Here is a 9,397-nt window from a genome sequence, read left to right on the forward strand (position 1 = left end):
GAAATGTAATTCACACATTCTCCCTTCTGCACCCCAAGATTATTTTGCCCTGAAATCCCTTTCATGACTAATTTATCGATCTGTCCAATTAATCAAATCAAGTATATTGGAATCATTCCAGATTTGTCTCTAAAGCTCAGAAACTAATCAATTACCAAAAGCTGTCAGTTACATCTTTTATATATCTTTTAAATCTTTTTCTCCAAGATTCCATTGATTCTTTTGCTCCCCCTCTACTTCCAGAAATTATTACAAGACATTGTGATTACTCATGTGCATAGTATTCCCTCTTTTCCTGCCACTGGCCTGTAAGATTCTTGAGAATAAAGATAAGGATCTTTTCACCTCTGTACCCCTTAGTCATGCTTCCTCTTCAGTGATAACTTGGAGCATGGATCAAATGACTCCTCTCATCTGCTGGTAGCTATTAGCTCATGCTTTGTAGTAACCTAAAGAAGAAATTTCTCTTGACAGGGAAAATCTGATGATAGCCATTAGAACTGTTCATAAACATGCCAGCTCTTTTATCATTCTACATGTGTTGTAGGATTGTACTTCTTTGCCCATTTTGAAGTCATGTGGGCAAGACTTGGCTTTAGTCAATGAAATTGAAATCATTAGATCATGCTTGGACAAAAGCTTTAAGAAACTGTACCTGATTCTGCACATTCCCCATCCCCTCTTGGATCCATGTTGCATGTAGAAAAGGAACTTTGACCTTTTAAAGAGCAAGAAAAAAATTATTAAATTAGACCACTGAGTTAGTAGCACATCCTGACTGGTATAATATCCTTCAGTATTGGTATTACATCCCTTTTGAAGGACCTGTATTCTGGGAACATCATGCTGTTTGTTTTCTTTCTTGTTGCAAAGATGTTTTTATTGTAAAGAATTCAGGTTAAAATTAGCATTGGAGGAAGCCTTGATGTGAAAATCAATTCCTAATCTGACAGTAGACAACCTAAGAATTTGTGTAGAATGAAAACAATAATCATATTTGTTTGAAGGATAATTTTGAACTACTGTAACTTTATGTAAGAAGAATATTACTCTTCTAGTCTCAAAATTACTGGTTCAAATATAAAACTTTTTTAAACAATCTGATGACATTTATTGCTAAATCACCTTTTGAAAGTGAATTCTTTCTGCATTGTCACCTGTTGAGCCTCAGAACACAGGGTCGTCTCACCTATACTATAATATTTGAAAATTGTTAAAAACAGCTGGCTTAATATCATTCTAATTTATATTTAATTAGTTATCACCAAGTAATTTTTCATATGTGTCTTATCCATTGGGTTAGTCCCTTTGTTTTGTAGCTGTTATAGATTTTACTCACTTTTCTACCAGCACATTGAAGGATCTCTAACTGCCCTCAAATATTCCTTCTCCTACATTTAGTGTAGTCATTCTGTGTCTGGTATATTTGCTGCAAACACTTCTCGCAACTTGAGGGTTAGTCTACCTATATTTTATAGCTTTCTACATACAAAAGTTAACTCTTTACTTAGCATAGTGCATTTACTTTCCTCTTCCTCTCTGTAGCACTTAAAAACCCTTCACTTACTTGAAATCCGTTAAATAGTTGTCTGTGTTTTCTTTTACCTTCTTCTGGTTTCAGTTTTTAAATCACCAGTTATTTTCATACTCATTGTGGCTCACTGTGTGATTAACTAAAATGATCCCATCTGCAAGAGGAAAGCCCAGCTGAGAGCAAACTCAGGCGAGACCCTGCAGAACAGCACAGCCCACCTGAAGCTCCTTACCTGCTCACTATGAACAAAGTGCTACAAGACTTCCTAGATGTTTGGCATAGAGGGACCAAAAACTGACAAAAAGATATCATCCCAAAAATGCATTTTCAAGTAGGTATTTAAAAATATTATTTGGTGTATAAATATTGTAAAAAATTATACTAGCTCTTACCAGGTCTACCTATTTAAATTTCTGGTTTTATTGTAATTCTTCCTTTATGGCTGTTTTGTTAGTCTTGTTTTACAATAAGAAATCCCATGAATCTTCTTTTCTTTTTGAAAATTTCCCATTTGTTTTATTCTTCTGGATAAATTGAATAATATTAATGTATCCTCCATACCAAATTCCACTCGAATCTGTTATTATTTTGTTAAATATAAAGATTAATTTGTATGGCATGTTTATAACCTTGTACCCATGAGAGGAAAAAAATTAATGTTTAGCCACTATGAAGGCTTGCCACATGCCCTGTGCCCGTCCAAGGTATTTTCACTCCTCAACTCATATAATCTCCACTGCCATTTTCAGAAGAAGCTACCCCTTTACAGATGAGACTCTCAAGTACAGAGAGGACAGCAAAACTCCAAAAGCCACTGGCCTGGTAATTTCATGTTTGTTTTTCTTCAGTATGTAGTCATCTCAGCCTTTATATATATTTTTTACTTCTTTCTGACTTTACCCTGGTACTTTGCTCTTTTCCATTCTGAATTCTTCTGACTACTTACTTGTATTTTTCTCTTGTGTAATCAATCATATTATACTGTTCAGGAGTTTAAGTTCAGCTAATTTGAGTTGCCATGCTTTATTAGGAAGTCTTTTGTTGTGAGTCAGGGTCCCTTGTCTCACCTACACCACCATCGCCCAAAAAGAAAACAAGTGATTCCTGATGTAGACACTGGAGACAAATAGGAAGCCAGGAACTATGAGATACAGGGGGGGAAAGGAAGGAAACACAGGAAATTTCAGGATGAATCTCTATATGCATTGTGTAACTTCAAGGAAGCTGACAGTTTATTCACTTAAAAATTATTGAACACCTATTGTATGCCAGGAAGAGAATCTGAGACTTCGGTCTTCATCTGTTATGGCCATTTTGGGATGATACAGTTGGGAAGAAGAAAACTTTCCTAGGTCCTAGCCCAGGAAGTGCCAAGGTGAAGTGGGGAATTGTCTCCACTTTGCCCTTGCAGAAGTAAGCATTCCTCACTGTTCATCGTAAAGCAAAAGAGGTCTTTATAATTCATGATTCACACGAGAGGATGACAATTCAGCATAATTAGCATAGATTATTGAAAAGTTTCCAGGTTGAAACAACAATTCTCAGGCCTCGGTGGACTGGACTTTCATCCCCAGAGGACTTCTCAGGATCCAGTTCTGGCCCTTGAAACCAACAGCAGATCTAAGTCTGGCTGGGGTACCTGAAGCCCCAGTGAGCCCTAGTGTAACACGCAGGCTCTCAGCCATATGGTGTCCCCTGAGCCTGCTGTCCTCTGATCTATGCCAGAGTGGGCATATGCTGGGATATTTTAGGACCCTTGGGGGAGAGTCAAAATGTCATAGAGCCAGTATGAGCTTAAGCTTCCATTTCTCTTGTTTATGACATGAGCAGAAATGGAACCCGGGAGGAAGTAGAAAATGCCATTATTGATTCTAAAGCATGGCAAGTTGAGGTAGAGACATATGCATAAATACTTTGAAAAAACTTGAACTCCCTAAGATACGATTTGTTATTGCCTATAAAATAGGCTAAATACGAATAAAAGCAACTTCCTGTATTTACAGATTTCACACATTTGGTTTTACTCAAGCTTGATTTTCCATACTATGAAAAGGAAATGTCTAGAGTCATGATTATTGGTGACTTTTTGTCATTGTTGTTGAGGAGTACTTAGTTGGAGAGAATGTTCATAGGGATGAATCACGGCTTCAGTATTTAGGGTGTTATTAAAAAATAGATATAGACTGATTGGTACTTCAGTTCAAAGAGTTTTAGACCCTTCCTTCTATGTGAGGGCTAAGTATTTTCCCAGCCAGAGATAGTTGCCCCTGAGTAAGCATGCTGGCAGGCAGAGTGGAAGGAGAGCCCAGGGAAATCATGTGGGGCAGGAAGGCTGCCAGATGGTAGAGGCAGAAGGAGGGGACTGCCTGGAAGGCCAAGTGAAAGGCACAGCTTTCAGAGACATCTCCATTTGTGGAGAGAGGGGTGAGTGTGGAAATGTGGAGGGGCAGTGAATGAAAGGAGCTGTGCTGGAGAATATTGGAAGACAGGAGGCTTAATTTTGAATCTAGACTGTCTGCCTGAATGACTGAAACAGTAAATACTGCAAGAGAGCACATCAAGGAAGTTGGTCTTACTACAGCAGAAGGGTGACCACATGCTGTATTTTAGAGAGTTCATGTAGTGGTCCCAAGGAGGAGAATTTTTCAAGTGTCAGAATGTCCTCATTTGCTCGTGTTCACAGATTGTAGTGAAATGTTACTGACTTGTGTAAATTTTATTTATTTTAATTATTAAGACCTCTGATGAGTCATTATAAATCCAACTTCATAAATAAAAAAGGCATGGTCTCTTTTCTTTTTATGAAAGAAAAATACTAGCAAATTCATGGCCCTTTCTTCTCTTTACAATAAAATCTGTGATATAAATTCAGTGTTTATCATATCTAAACTTTAGACTGTCCTTTTAAATAATATACATGCACATCACTTCATGAGTAATTGATTTATTAATTTAGACCAAAGAGTTAATTGCCACTTCAATTAAACTCTTCTAACAAATGAATATAAAATTAGGTCCTCTTATGATGAAAATTGGTTACAAGTCATAAGTAAGCAAGCTTCAAATCATGAGGCTCCATTTAGATTTCATTAACCAAATGCTTCTGACAGAAAGATAAGTACTGAGCAATATTCAAGTCTTCTAAAGCATAAAACAAAGCAATATTCATTTGAAAGAGGAGGAAAGAGTAAAATAAAATGGAAACAAGTGAAGAGTTTTCTCTTTCTGGACATAAAAAAGAGTTTGTATGCATGAAACTGTGAACAGACACAAGCGTAGAAAAGAATGCTCTCCGTGCAAGAGGCAGGTATCTTCACAAATAAATCTGCTTGCATTCCACCGCGCTGCTGACAGCCCTTGGTCAATGTTGAGACCATGCCACCTTCTGGTTGCCATGTGAATGACAAGCGCTGGTATTGTTTACAGACTGGCATTCCTGTTTTATGCAAAACTTACAGTGAAGGAAACCAGCAGACACATCACTTGTGCTGTCCCCTTGGGGACTGTGTCAGAGTGAGAACACACTGCGCAAACGTACTCCAGCTTCTGCTCTACCTGAAAAATCCAAGTATTTTTCACCTTGATCAACTGTAATGGTAGATGATAAGCCATGCAGCAGTGCAGACAGGAATGCCATTGCAGGAGTAGGAGGTTTGGTTGCCCATCTTCTCCCTGGTTGCACCTTCCCTGGTTGTGCCGAGGAAATGGTGCTTTGCAATGGAAGCAAAGCCTCTGCCTCTCAGGAAAAGCCAGCAGGAGAAGATGCCGCTGTGCTGCAAAGCTGCGAAGTAACAAATAAACATGTAGGCTGATTTCTGGAGAACTATTAATGCACGTATGGTCAAGTGATGATTTGGACAATTGTATTGTCTTCAAATGCCTCTACAGCTGCAGTTGTATCAAGGACAGTGTCATGGCCTTTGGAGTCTTGGCTGGCAAGATGAAAACAGTAATGACACAGGTTTGCCACCAAATTGGGCACACCAGGTAGTGGGGCTTGTCGTGAATCCATGATCACCAATTTCTGCCTGTATTTACCGTAATTTGCGTGAAGATCCTAGTGTTTAAAAAACTAGACACAAAGGAAAGGTGTTTTTCCTATGTGCATTGCTTATCAGCGTGTATTTTAAAATTAGTCCTAGAAACTTCGAAATCCTGTAATATTTGTAAATACATTTGCAAAGACTCATATATCTTTAGAGACAGAGAACAGTTAATTGCATCTTTTTTGTACTTTATCATCATAAACTGTCAAGATTTCTTGGAGAAGGAACTCAATGCCTATTTGCTGCCTAATTTCCATCTGCCCCCTACCATCTCCGTTCACATGTATGAACTCTCAGCCCTGAAAACAAAAGAGAAAGTCAATAATACTACTTTCCACAGGAAAAAAAGTAGAGCTTTCCTATAACAATCCAGATGATTTCTTCAATTTTCTATTTTATTTTTGTCTCTGTTGACCAAACCACAATTTTGTTTCAAATTGACTCATTTCTGAATCTGCAGATAAAATTACCAATAAAGGAGTAATTGGAATAAATATAGATTTACTTTAAAAATACTAAATTCAGCTACTGTCTTAATCCTAGCCCTAAATTGGGGTTTGTTACATGTAAAATCTGATTATGAAGAATAAAGTCTTAAAAGATACATTGTATTCTTTGATACTGTGATTTGAGCAACTATCTCTAAGATGATAATATGTAATCTATTAACTGGTGATTTCTTACTTTTTTTTTTTTTTTTTTTGTAGTTCTGTATTACTTGTACCCTTATACCGCTTTGTTTTGTTTTGTGTTTTGTTGGGAGCCGCCGACACCGGTCGCCTTACTTGGCGGACGTAGGGCCTGTGGGTGGGGGCGGAGCCTGAGCTAGATTGCCCCCCCCATTGAGTGAGTCAAGTTGGCGCCTGCTTCCTGCCCCCTGATTGTGCTGGCGACTTAAACAACCTGCTCTGTAAGATAGTCTGCCTAGCAACAACTGATGTTAGCCAATCAGCCCGCATCGCGCGCTTTGAACTGATTGGCCACTGTCACCCTATAAAAGTGAATGCCTCTCCCGCCACGAGACAGGAAGCACAGAGAAAGCACAGAGAGAGATAGAAAAAGTCCACCGGCGAGAAAGGGCTGGTGGCAGAGAGGAGGCCTCGCGGGGCCCACGTGGAGACAAATAAAGGCAAGGTTGCACACTGTCAGAATCTGTCGCGTGTTCTTCCTGCAGGCCAGGAGCGACATCGACATTTGGTGACCCGCACGGGGACTGATCAACCCCGAGACACGGCGGTGGTGTGCAACGCTCCAGCGTGGTGCTGCCGGACAGGTGAGTGGGGATAAGCCTGGGCTCTGGGTGGCGCGCACCTACAGGGCTTTTAGACTCCCCTCAGGCTCACGCGTAGGTGACGGGTTCTTTAAGTCACACACGGTGAGTAACAGCCCTTAGAGGTTAAAAATGGGTAATTTACCGAGCGCGGAGGCGCGGCCCTTGGTAAAGGCCCTTAGGAAGCTTTTAAAAGCTAGAGACCTCAGGGTAGGTCAAAAAACACTGAAACTATTCATAGCAGAGGTAGATAGGGTGGCTCCCTGGTTTTTACCCACGGGGCATTTAAACCTGCCGTCATGGGAGAAGTTAGGCGGGGACCTCGCTTCCGCGGAATTGGAAGGGGATATTTCGCCGGCTATTCGCCCCCTGTGGGAAATGATACATGCGTGCCTTGACTCCTATGCCGAGTTGCGCCGCGAATTGTGTGCGTGCGCCGCTCGAAAAAAGCAGAGAGAGGAAAAAGGGCCCCTGAGAGCTCTCTGGCGGGGAGGAGATAGAGAGCCATCCGCTCCACCCTGGAGCTCTTCTCCAGAAGCAGCTCCCCGCCGAGAGGCCGCTACAGGGAACCCTCCCTTCTCTCAGCCGGCACAGGAAGTGACGCCCCGTTCCACTCTGTCGCGACCGCCGTCCTATGACGTTGCGCTGCGGGGCGGACGGTATTTTCATGGGCGGCTACTCTGCCGAGCAGGCTGAGAAAAACGCCGGTTGAGGAAACGGGGGCTGGGGATTTAGCTTAGCGGCATAAGCGCCTGCCTTGTAAGCAGGCAATCGCGAGTTCGATCCCTGGTACCGATAAAAAAAAAAAAAAAAAACGAAAAAGACCAAAAATAAAAAAATAAAAAATAAAAAATAAAAAAAAATAAAAAATAAAAAATAAAAAGGGGGAGTAAGCCAAGGCCTGCCTCCAAAGGCGCGGTTATCTATGGCATGACAATGGATGGGCCCGGATCCGGTGGTTAGCTGGAACCGAGGCGCGGTTTGTGTTTTTCTGCAGGAATCGGGACGAGAACCACTGTGGGTCCCAGAGAGGTTGCGACAAGTCCCTCGACTGAAGATCAGGCCTGTTCCACCAGGGGCCAACCGCAGACCCAACAACAAGATGAGCCCTAAAAGAACTGCAGGACAATCCCTTTTTGGGGAGCCTGGAATGGCTTGCTCCCCTATGTTTTACCATTGTTAGGTCCCCTGTGCTCCTTGCTTCTGTTCTTACTTGTAGGACCATTCTTGCTCCGATGGGTTACATCATTTATTAATGGGCGCCTTGCGGCGGCCTGGCGTCAAGTACGCCTGGTTGCCCATGCGGCCCTGGCAGCAGCCCGTGATGGGCACAATGACCCCCAGGCTTACGCATGGCTCGCTCGACTGGCCTACGACTGGGTCTAGGTGTGGCGGGTCTTCCGCATTCCTTCCCTAATGACACCACACAGCAGGGTAGGTGAGTCAATGACGGGTAAGAGCGTGCCTCCCCAGCATGACTCGACCTAAGCCAGGCCCTACCCCATGGCGCACGAAAGCCGCTGGATTACTAGAATCTGCCCAGATCTAGATGCCTCTCCGAGGGGATCACACGGAGGGGCATGAGTGCATGCCTATGTGCATCCAGGTTCCGTCCAGTTCACTCCTGGCCCTGGAAAAAGGACGAGGGTCTCAAGGCCTTGGCAGACCCGGGGGCGGCCGACCAGGGTCCAAGCCAAGGGCCTACGGTGGGCCTCAACACAGGGCATAAGCCTCTGCACTCGATCCAGGGCAGGCTGCGATGCATACATTCATTCAAAGTAAATAAAATAGGGGGAGATGTTGGGAGCCGCCGACACCGGTCGCCTTACTTGGCGGACGTAGGGCCTGTGGGTGGGGGCAGAGCCTGAGCTAGATTGCCCCTCCCATTGAGTGAGTCAAGTTGGCGCCTGCTTCCTGCCCCCTGATTGTGCTGGCGACTTAAACAACCCGCTCTGTAAGATAGTCTGCCTAGCAACAACTGATGTTAGCCAATCAGCCCGCATCGCGCGCTTTGAACTGATTGGCCACTGTCACCCTATAAAAGTGAATGCCTCTCCCGCCACGAGACAGGAAGCACAGAGAAAGCACAGAGAGAGATAGAAAAAGTCCACCGGCGAGAAAGGGCTGGTGGCAGAGAGGAGGCCTCGCAGGGCCCACGTGGAGACAAATAAAGGCAAGGTTGCACACTGTCAGAATCTGTCGCGTGTTCTTCCTGCAGGCCAGGAGTGACATCGACAGTGTTTTTCTCTTTGCCCTTTTAAATAAAATTTTTAAAAAAAGATGTATCCTGATTTTAATTACATTGTGCCATAACATTCTTTGCCAAAAGTCATGTACAATTACGTTATGTGATAGAACTAAAAGAAAAAGACCAAAACGTCAGATTGACAAGGGTATAAATTCATGTTACAACTAAAACCACTGATAACCAACTCAAATTTGGTGAAACTCAGGAGCCAACTTGAAGGAATCCTATGGACCAAACCTGGGACCACTTAAGAATCAGAAGAATAAAATTTATAACCAGCTAAATAAAATAAAGAAAAT

At 42.6% G+C, this 9,397-nt stretch overlaps 1 long non-coding RNA gene across 1 annotated transcript; it reads left to right on the forward strand.

Moving 5' to 3' along the window:
• Positions 1-6,275: 6,275 nt before the first annotated feature.
• LOC134475674 (uncharacterized) lies at positions 6,276-9,131 on the forward strand. Its single transcript, XR_010046859.1, has 2 exons — positions 6,276-6,853; positions 7,848-9,131. It is a non-coding gene; the product is annotated as an uncharacterized LOC134475674 (long non-coding RNA).
• The last annotated feature ends 266 nt before the right edge of the window (positions 9,132-9,397 follow it).

This window comes from Cavia porcellus, unplaced genomic scaffold (assembly GCF_034190915.1).
Source record: "Cavia porcellus strain 051 isolate PalLab524CR breed Dunkin Hartley unplaced genomic scaffold, mCavPor4.1 scaffold_4, whole genome shotgun sequence".
Taxonomy (NCBI): domain Eukaryota; kingdom Metazoa; phylum Chordata; class Mammalia; order Rodentia; family Caviidae; genus Cavia; species Cavia porcellus.